This window comes from Pinus tabuliformis, chromosome 4_1, assembly GCF_031772625.1.
Source record: "Pinus tabuliformis cultivar Carrire ecotype Pingquan chromosome 4_1, CPIR1, whole genome shotgun sequence".
NCBI classification, from domain to species: Eukaryota; Viridiplantae; Streptophyta; class Pinopsida; order Pinales; family Pinaceae; genus Pinus; species Pinus tabuliformis.
The window spans coordinates 826,173,646-826,184,586 of NC_142303.1; positions in this window are offsets into that span (position 1 = coordinate 826,173,646).

Consider the following 10,941-nt stretch of genomic DNA (forward strand, 5'->3'; position numbering starts at 1 on the left):
TCAAGAAGCTCTTTTGAAGCAATCAAGCAAGCTATCATGGAAACTCCCACTCTAATCAGCCCAGATTACACTAAGGAGTTTTGTATCTTCTCTTTTGCCTCTTATGATACACTTGCAGTAGTTCTGTTGCAGAAAAATGATGAAGGCATAGAGCACCCCATAGCCTTTTTCAGCAAAACCTTAAGGAATGCTGAACTAAGGTATGACCTTATTGAAAATCAAGTTTATGCTCTCATAAAATCTTTAAAGGAATTTCGAATTTATATTCTGCATTCCAAAGTAGTTGCATATGTACCTTCAGCTTCAGTAAAATATGTCTTAACTCAGCCAGATATTGATGGGAAGAGAGCTAAATGGATTGCCAAATTCATAGAGTTTAACATAGAGGTGAAGCCCACTAAGCTTGTCAAAGGCCAGGGCTTGGCTAAACTTATGGCTGAAGAAAATTGCAGCTTGTTAGATATAAATTCCATGGGTCTAAATTCAGATTATGAGCAGGCAAAGGGAGCAGCAGAAGAGCAAAAGCAAAATCAGTCTTTGGCTGAAAATATAGCCACATGTGAATGGTATTACAACATAGTTCATTTTTTGCAAAAGCTAGAAGTCCCTCCCTGGCTTAGCTCAAGTCAAGCTCGTGCCATTAAACTCAGATCATCCAAATTCTATATTGATAAAAATATGCTTTATTGGAAAGACCCATCAGGAATCCTCTTGAGGTGTCTAGATAAAGAACAATCTGCGGAAGTCATACACCAGTTCCATTCTAGAATCTGTGGAGGGCATCATTACTAGAAAACCACAACTCACAAAATCTTGAGGGCTGGATATTATTGGCCTACTTTGTTTTCTGATGTGTTTTCTTCTGTAAAAGCTTGTGACAAGTGCCAAAGGTTTGCAGGAGGACAACAGCTAAAATCTCTGCCCTTGAAGTCAATACATCTCAATGGTCCCTTCCAGCAGTGGGGCTTGGACTTTATAGGTGAGATCAACCTACATTCCAGTGGCCAACACAAATGGATCTTAGTAGCCACTGATTATTTCACCAAGTGGATTGAGGCTATACCCACTAAGAATGTCAATCATCAAGTTGTCATAAATTTCTTGAATGAGAATATTTTCACTAGATCTGGTTTCCCAACCAAACTAGTCACTGATAATGCAACAGCTTTCAAGGCAAAAGAATTGGTGGACATGACTAAATCCATGGGCATTCAGGTGGTACATTCTACCTCCTATTATCCTCAAGGAAATGGCCTGGCAGAATCATCTAACAAGAGTCTGGTAAGGGTAATCAAAAAGCTGTTAGAGGACAACAAAAAGAGCTGGGATTCCAAGTTGAATTTTGCACTATGGGCTGACAGAGTTACCATCAAAAAGTCCAAAGGGAATTCTCCATTCAAATTGGTTTATGGCATTGATGTTGTTTTCCCCATCCAACTCATTCTACCTGTGGCTAATTTCTTGCAAGAAGAACAATATGAAGAGAATGATATGGTAAGATTAATGAATAACCTGGTTGAACTACAACAGATCAGAGAGCAACTGGTTGAGAAGACAAAAGCTCGTCAAAAGAAAATCAAAGAAACCTTTGACAGGAAGGAAAAAGTGGACAATTTCCAAGTTGGTGATTAGGTGCTTAAATGGGATGCATTTAAGGAAAAGAGAGGAAATCATGGCAAGTTCAATTCCTTATGGACAGGTCCTTTTGTCATCACTCAAGTTCAACGGAACAATACATTCATTTTGCACAGTCTGGAAGGAGGAGATACTTTTGGTAACCCAATAAATGGGCAGTTCTTAAAACTTTATTTCGTTTAAGGCTTTAAAGCCTTATCATTGTAAATATGTTTTTCCAGTTTTTATTTTCATTACAAAATAGACTCCATGCCCAATGGAACACTAGAAGGAAGAACTAATTTTTGCTTTAAAGGAAACACTACAACAAAACCCTATGATTAGCGTCCCTTTTTGCTTCCTTTTTTGTGTCTAGAGCCAATTTTTGGTGATATTTGTGTCCATTTATCAAATATGGTGCAAAACTTGATGCAAAGTTTGCATCGAGTTTTGCACTATGTCTTACACGATGTTTAGCACCAGGTATTGTAATAGGTTTTACGCCAAGTTTTATGCCAAGTTTTGTGCCATCATTTGCACCATGTTTTGTAGCAAGTTTGGCAACTAATTTTGTTTTACCAACTTTTGCATCCTCTATTGCATCCACTTTTTGCACCTACACTTGCATCAGCTTTTTCATCATCTCTTTCATCCTCTTTTGCATCATTTTTAAAATCATTTTTTCCATCCATTTTTGCCTCATTTTTTGCATCCCCTTTGAGCCAAGTTTTGCATCAAGGCTTGTGTCTAGTTTTTCATCTACTTTTGTTGCATTCACTTTTTCATTTGGTTGTGCTTACATCCTCTTTTTCATCTGTTATTGTGTCCACGATTGCATCCAATTTTCTTGTGCCATAATTTGCACCTAGTTTGGCACCTTCCTTTGCACCCATTTTTGTTTCCAATTTTGCATCCACGATTGCATGCTTATATACATCTAGGTTTTCATTGAATTTATATCTATTTTTGCATCCCTTTTTGTATCCACTTTTGCATCAAGTTTTGTGTCTCATATTGCATCTACTTTTGCATCGAATTTTGTTGCATCAACTTTTGCAGCCTATTTTGCATCCATTGTTGCACCCATGTTTACATCCACTTTTGCATCCCTTTTTCCATCTTCTTTTGCATATTCATTTTTTTTTTTTTTTTGCATCTATCATTACATCCACTTTTGTTGTGCCACAATTTGTGCCATGTTTTGCACCTACTATTGTACCCACGTTTTCTTCCATTTTTGCATCCATCTTCGCATCATATTTTGCATCACATATTGCATCTATTTTTGCATCCACTTTTGTGTGGGGTTTTGCGTCTCATTTTGTATCTTCTTTTGAATCTACTTCCTTTGCATCCAATTTTGTTTCTCCTATTGCACCCATGTTTGCATCCACTTTTACATCCCTTATTGCATCTTGTCTTGCATCTAAGTTTGCATCCTTTTTGTTTGTTTTTTATTACATCCACTTTTCTTGTGCCACAATTTGTGCCATATCTTGTGCCTGTTGTTGCAAACCAAATTTGATTTCCACATTTTTCATACACTTTTGCATCCTCTTTTGTGTCCAAGTTTGCATCAAATATTGTTTATGCTTTTTGCATCCCATTTTTCATCTACTTTTACATCCACTTCTGATGCGTCTAATTTTGCATCTAATTTTGTGCGCACTATTGCACCCATGTTTGGTCCATGTTTACAGCCCTTTTTGCATGCAAGTTTGCCCCCTTTTTTCATCCAATTTTGGGTCCTTTTTTCATTTGTTGTTGTATCCACATTTGTTTCACCACAATTCATGCTAAGTTTTATGTCTACTATTGTGCCCATGTTTTCTTCCACTTTTGCATCCACGTTTGCATCCTATTTTGTGTCCAAGTTTGCATGAGCTATTGCATCTACTTTTTCATCCACTTTTTTGTCAGTTTCTTTGTCTTGTTTTACATCTACTTATGTTGTTTCCACTCTTCATCCAATTTTACATCTATTGTTGCCCCCATTTTTTTGTTCACTTTTGCATCCCTTTTCCAACACTAATCATATTTTTTGCATTGATGATATTTCTTATGACATTGACAATTATGAACAACTGATGACAATGTCAATAATTATGACGATGATGATAATGAAGATGATGACGATGACATGAATTGTGATTGTGGTGGTAATGACAATGATGATAAGGACGATGCGGGTTACAATGACAATGATGATGACGATGCTAATGACCTTGGCCAATCTTCCCAATTTTTAAATGTTTTCATGATCATAATCATAATCATTATCTTTGGCATCATCTTGCAAGTCATCATCATCTGATCATCATTGTCATTATTTCAATCTTGGTCATCATCAACAACAATAATGGATGATGATCAGATCATGTCCATGGCGATGATGACAATAATGATGATAGAAATTACATTAATTATGATGATGGGGATAATGAAAATTATAATGATGATGATAATGGTCGTGATGATGATAATCATCGATCATCTCTCAAAAATAGTGTTGTTATTTCTCTTACATATATCATGTATTCTAAAAACCCTTTTCTAGCACTCGTAACATTTTTTGGTTGAACTTTCCTATGACACCTATAATTATGAACAATTTACGACAATGTCCATAATCACGATGATGATGATGATGATGAGGACATGAATGGTGATTATGATGATAATTCAATGATGACAATAATGATGACGATGATGGTGGTGATGATTACGATAATGAAGATTATGACAATGATTATGATGATGCCAATGACCTTACAGTCATAGATTCATGAACTTACTAGTTTCAAGATAATCTTCTGCATACGTATCATTATCAAAATTTTTACATTTTCTGTCTCTCTTGGGATATTTTCCTCTTATCCATAATATCTATTATCTTTTCCATATACATTAAATAGAGTTAGAGGGTCACCTCATCCGTAAATCTCCCATTTATTATGAGATTCAAGGGATGTTTTATTGTCTTTATTAAGACTTAGAAGGATCATTTTTTACTCTCTTTTAATACATGTCTAACTCTATTTATGAGGGAGGTCCTTGGATTTAGATATTTTTATAAGGCCTTATGTGGCCTTCCCTTTTTCAACTTTTCAAAGGGGATCACCTCCTTCCATGTTGTCTTTCCTACATAGGGAAAAAATTGAAAAACCAAGATTTAAAATTCTTCAACTATAAAATTGGTGGTGCCTCATACCTCTTATTGACCCCCTCAATAGGACATCTTTCTTTAGAGAGACTATTGAGGATTTCCCATCATATATTGCAGGTTGGATGTAATAGGACCTATTTCCCTACTTCATGTTGAGAAACCAAGTGTTAGAAGAAAATGATTGATTTATCTTAACTTGATAATTACTTGTGAATGATTTTTGGCTTCTTATTACTTAGATTGTCTTCTTCATCAAGTAATTACACAAAAATGTAAAATATAAATATCATAAGGAAACAAAGAACACCAAGAATTAGGCTTCGATCCAGGGAAAAACCCAAAAATAATTCTCTTATAAAATTAGATCAAAATGAGATATACAAGACCCAATACCAAGACCAATATTGCCACAAACACGAAGTCAACCCTACTCCAAGTCTCCTCCAACCAATTCAAAGTCAACAAAATTCAACGTTGATTACACACTCTAAAATAAGGTCAAATAATAGAATTTTTGGACCTGTAGTGAAGGATGAAGTTAAAACCTGTAATTTTCGTAGAGAAGCCACAAAATATTCACACATGTGTACAGAAACAGGCTGGAAAAATCATAGTTTATCTATCCTTTAATTCCAATTGTCTTTTATTCTTGTTTGGCACAAGAAACAATGTTTTGTGATGATAAGTGATTGGTATTCCAAGTGATCGATTTGACTGATATATATACCTATCCAAGAGGGTCGAATAGATGCCTCTCAGGCCAACTTGTTCAAGGAGGGCTGACTTGGTCTTGTGTTGATTCTTTGACTCAAAAAAGAAAGTCCTTTTCCTTTTCTTTCAAAATTCCGAATGGGACTTGATTCAAATACATTTCTTGACTCAAAATAATTTCCTTTTGACTTTATAAGCATGGAGAACATGCTTTGACAAAAATTAAATAATAATAATGAATATAATAATAACTATTAATGATAAAAATTACATTTTATTGCATTACAAAGACCAACACTGGTTACATTTTTCAACACTCCCTCTAAACTAGGGAGGTACTTATAATGAGACAAAAAAGTACTCTCAAGTTGAAATATTCATATAAGAAGGGATCTGGATTGATAAGCATCAACGATGATTTACATCATCATAGAAAACATCGTCAAAATAGCAAGGCCTTGACTAACAAGCTCCATCTCTCCATTAGATCAGAGCATAATGTTGGGAGGCATAAATTTGGACACCACTAAATCTCTAGGAACTCACCCCACCAATATGTTCACCAGGTATGTACTCACATGATCATTTCCTAATCCACTTTCATAATATGTGACACCAATAAATGTCGATCCTCATGACTATTCTTATCTTGGATTAATGTACTTGACTTATGGTGGTTAGTCCTAGTCAATGTAAAAATTCGAAAATGATATTGGTTCTGGATGTTTATCCAATCCACCATTCTCCCTACTAGTGTCTTTACTAGGCTTATGATTGTTAGCCCTGGTCATAGTACATGACACATGGATAATATGGTGTCCACCCTCACTCCCTCTCAACTAAGGAGGAGACATCCACAAGCATAAGCTTTTCTCAAGAATACCTGTCAGTTTCATAGAGAATAACATCATTAAATTTTTTTCATTGCATGAAGCCTTTATGATTAAGAATCCATATATTTGTGGAAAAATATTTCCCCTTTTTTCATTTGTGATGAAAGAAAATCAAAAAGTGAAAGCCAATATCATTAAAGATATGCTAGAATGATTTATCTAAGTCTAAACTCTAAGGTTGAAGTGAAAATTCATGTAAATGTTATATCTATGAGTAGTGCCAAACTTATGAAAACCTCCTTCCCTAAGTCCTATATATAAGAAAAATAAAAAGAAAGAAAAATAAGGCCCAATGAATGGTAACTCGTGTATTCACTCCCTCTTTGGAAAACATATGAATATATACACTCCTAGTCACACTTGATCACATGCTTGTAATGGTTAAATCATGAAGTCCTCTTTTCCCCTTGCTTTTTCACTTCATCATTTAAGCACCTAGTTGAGGATCTAAGGAATGTTTGTTTCATAAGGGTTTCATGTCTACTCTTGGTTTACTTATGTCACACTACGGTCAATTTATGTGATGGAGTGAAATACTTAAGTTTGTCGAGTTATTAGAACAATGTATTAAGTTAGTCACCACACACACATGCATTACATATCATTGATCCACATGTGTGGGTTGGAGACTCACTGCTTGAGAACTTTAATGGAGACTACTTTAGGGCTTTGATGGTATAGCTTACAAAATATCTTGGTAAACATTGTGATTCATCCTTTCTTTTCCTCAAGACACTTGATAATATTGAAGTCACTCCCAATAATCCATGGAGATGGGGAGTATAAATTATTGTGCTGGAAATAGAATTCAGAAATAGAGGTTTTCCATTTGTGATATTGGAGTCATAGACACTGGATACATGGTAGTAGTCCTGGATGCCAATTAACTAAAATTGTACTGTCATAATGTGAAAAGAGGTAAACATATTGGTAACCTTGATGTCCTGATCATTCCAAATAATATCCATTCCACCCAAGTATCTCTAAGCATCAATCACTATTGCTTGGAAATTCCTCCCCCATTTGCTAATTATATGAGGTAGAACCTCACTTAATATTTTTGTTTCTTATATCAACATTATTGATGGTGCATTGCATGCCATTTTTCTTTTATGATTCTTTATTTTACTTTACTATTGAGGCCCCTGATGTTCCATGAAACTATTTTCATGGAGAATTTACACAGAAAGGAAGTATAACGTGACAAAAAAAATATGTTTAAATATTTAAGTGCTTTGACAATGCCACTTCATGACTCCTACATTTCCTTAACTCAGGACCGAATGGTGAACTTGATGGCCTTAAGGGAAATTGACCAATGAAAATCTCAAAAAGTGGTGACTTTTGACTTTATCACATACAAGTTAATATACTAAAAAAATATCCATAAGAATTTAATCAATGAATGAATCATTAAAAAAAATATCCAAAACAATTTCATCAAGTAATGAATTATTACATTATAAAATACAATCTATAAACCTTTTGGGAACTTTTTTCTAAACCATGCTCAAAACCAACATATTTAATATTAATATTTAACAATAATATGGACAATAACACATTTTCATAAATTAAATAACATGTTATCAAGCCTAAGAAATGTCACTAACTGAAAACTAAAAGGCATGCAACTAATTGGAGTGACCACTCAAGGCCACCATAAGACAATGAATCTATTAAAACCAAGATTAATGGGGACAAATATCTACAAAGGACAAAGACAAACCTATTTTAACTTTATTGTTTTATTAGGTGCAAGTTGAACATCTCAAGATATAATGAAGAGCAAAATTATTTTTATTGCATTAAAAAAACCCAAGCACATTATATAACTTAGCAAGGAAGAGATGTATAATACCTAATGCCCATCTCAACGACACAACGCATGGAATTAAGTTACTTTTTTATATATAATTTAAACTTCTATCATAAAACCACAAATTTAGCATGAACGGAATGTTTAAAATCTATTTTTATAAAAACAAAATATAATTTTTTGTTATTAAAAAAAAAGAAAAGAAGCTAAATATAATTTCTTAGAAAAAAATAAAATACTAAAACTAAATATATATTTAAAAAATAAAATAAAAATAAGCAAATAATTATTTGCTTATGTTTTACCTTTTTTTTAAAATATATATTTAGTTTTAGTAAGAAAATAATAATCTACCAATCATGCATGGACATCATAAGAAACATTCAAAATATAATATGAAGAGCAAATGTGTACCTACTTCATATGCATTAAAAATGCTTCTACCACTGAATGTGAATTACAAGTGTAATCTTAGTTGGATCTCCAATATATCTTAAAACATATTTTCATTTTATTTTTTAGTATTATTAAATGTTATTATGTTCTACCTCATTTTATGGTTAGCATCGTAACAAAAATATGCATTGTGCTCTAGAATTAGTACTAAGATGTAATATTGATTTTTTTTCTAGAACGCTGTAGGTAATGGTCGCGAAGATGATGATATAGACTATGCTTAAATTACATCATATATCAGAGACGATGATGATGAGGATGGCGATGGTAGTGGTGATGATTATGTGGATGAGATGATCAATATGGTCAAGATGATGATTATGGAAATGATCATGAGGATGATCTTGACTATGATTTTCGTGGTGCTAGCTAGCCATGCCTTATTATTTATATTTAGTTGGGATGTCTTAATATGGTAATCATACATTTGAATTTTAGTTGATTCGAATAATGATGATGATACTATCGGTACTATCTTGTTACCTTATGAATATGTTGAAAATTGTTTACATTTTTTTATGAGGAATTATTGTGTATGACAAGATTCCTATTTTTTTATGGATGTTATGAATTTACCTTAGAATAATGATATGTATGAAACATTTTGATTTGGTGATCATACATTGACTTTTAGTTGATTTGATTAAATATGATGATGATAATATCATTTTTATCTTGTTATTTTATGTATATATTGAAAATTATCAACATTATTTTGATGGAGAATTATTATGTATGATGATATTACTATCTTTTGATGGATGTTATGAATTTACCTTAGAATAATGGTTTTCACGAAAGATTTTGATATGATAATCACACATTTGAATCTTAGTTGATTTGATTAAAGATGATGAGGATATTATTAGTATTATCTTTTTACTTTATATATGTGTTGAAAACTATCAATGTTTTTTGATGGAGAATCATTATGTATGATGATATTAAAATTTTTGGATGTAATGTTGTGAATTTACCTTGGAATAATGATATCTGCAATAAGTGTTGATTTAGTAGTACTGTATGTATATTGAAAATTGTCAATGTTTTTTCTATGGAGAATTGTTATATATGAGGATACTACTATATTTTTTATGAATGTTGTCAATTACCCTTAAATTTATTTACAAATATTAAGCTATCAATTTGAATTGTGATATCTTCTTAAATGTCTTAAACTATATTTTTGGTTGAAATACCCCTTTCTCCTAGACTATATAAGACTATAATACAAGTTATGTACTATGAGGACCACGTTATCCTAGTCTATAACAAGTTGTCCCATTCATCTAACTTTTGTTACCAAAATTCTCAGGAAAAAAGCTCGAGTTAACTAGAATTTCACACTTTTGTTCACTTTCGGAAACTCATATGGTGGAATGTGATCTCTTTATCCTCATCTTTAGATTTTTCCTAAAAATGAAAAGCATACAAAAGCAAGAAAGAAACATAAAGCATGGAAAATATTTTTCCTAACCACAAAAGCATCTAAAAAGTGGAAAAAGCCATTTTTATATGAGGAAACATTATTCACCCAAATGATTTTGCCAAAATTGAACTAATGAAGAATTTAGGAAATCTTCATAGCCTTCACTTTCCTATATATTGGAGGCTTTGCCATTGAGAAAAGGATGGAAATCATTGTATTGTCACCTACTGAGATCTATCTTGAGAGGGAGAGTTTTGGAGCTAGGAGTTGTGAGAGGTGTTTTTGTAATTGCATCTGATGGTTGTAACTTTCCTCCAACTCCTTTATTAATATAGATCGATTTTTCTTCCTTCCATATGTTGTTATTCATTCTTTATTTATTCTATTTAACTAATGAATGTATGAGATTTTATTTTATATTTATTTATTCAGTAATATTTATATGTTTTTGATAGTTTCGATTATCAAGATATTATGTTGTGAAGGTTTCTTTGTTCTCTCTCTTATGTGTAGGAACAAGCTTTGGAGCTAGCTAGGAGCGCTTCCCAGCTACATTGAAAACTCCAAAAAGACCTGCATGCGAGGAATCATAGGAATTACTTCTTTTGTTCTTAATTTCTACTCTACATCTTGATCTACTAAGAATCTTGAGCCTTAGAACAATCTTTCTCTTACTCGGTCTGTCCTAGGTTTCTGGGATAAACTAGGAGGGTTTTATGTTCATCTAACCATGCATTAAATCCTACACCAAAATGATATTTAGAAACTATAATACTACGTAATTGAAATTAGTAAAATTAACCCATAAAGGGGGTCATAAATGGAAATAAAAGTTAAACTCTAAACAAGAAGT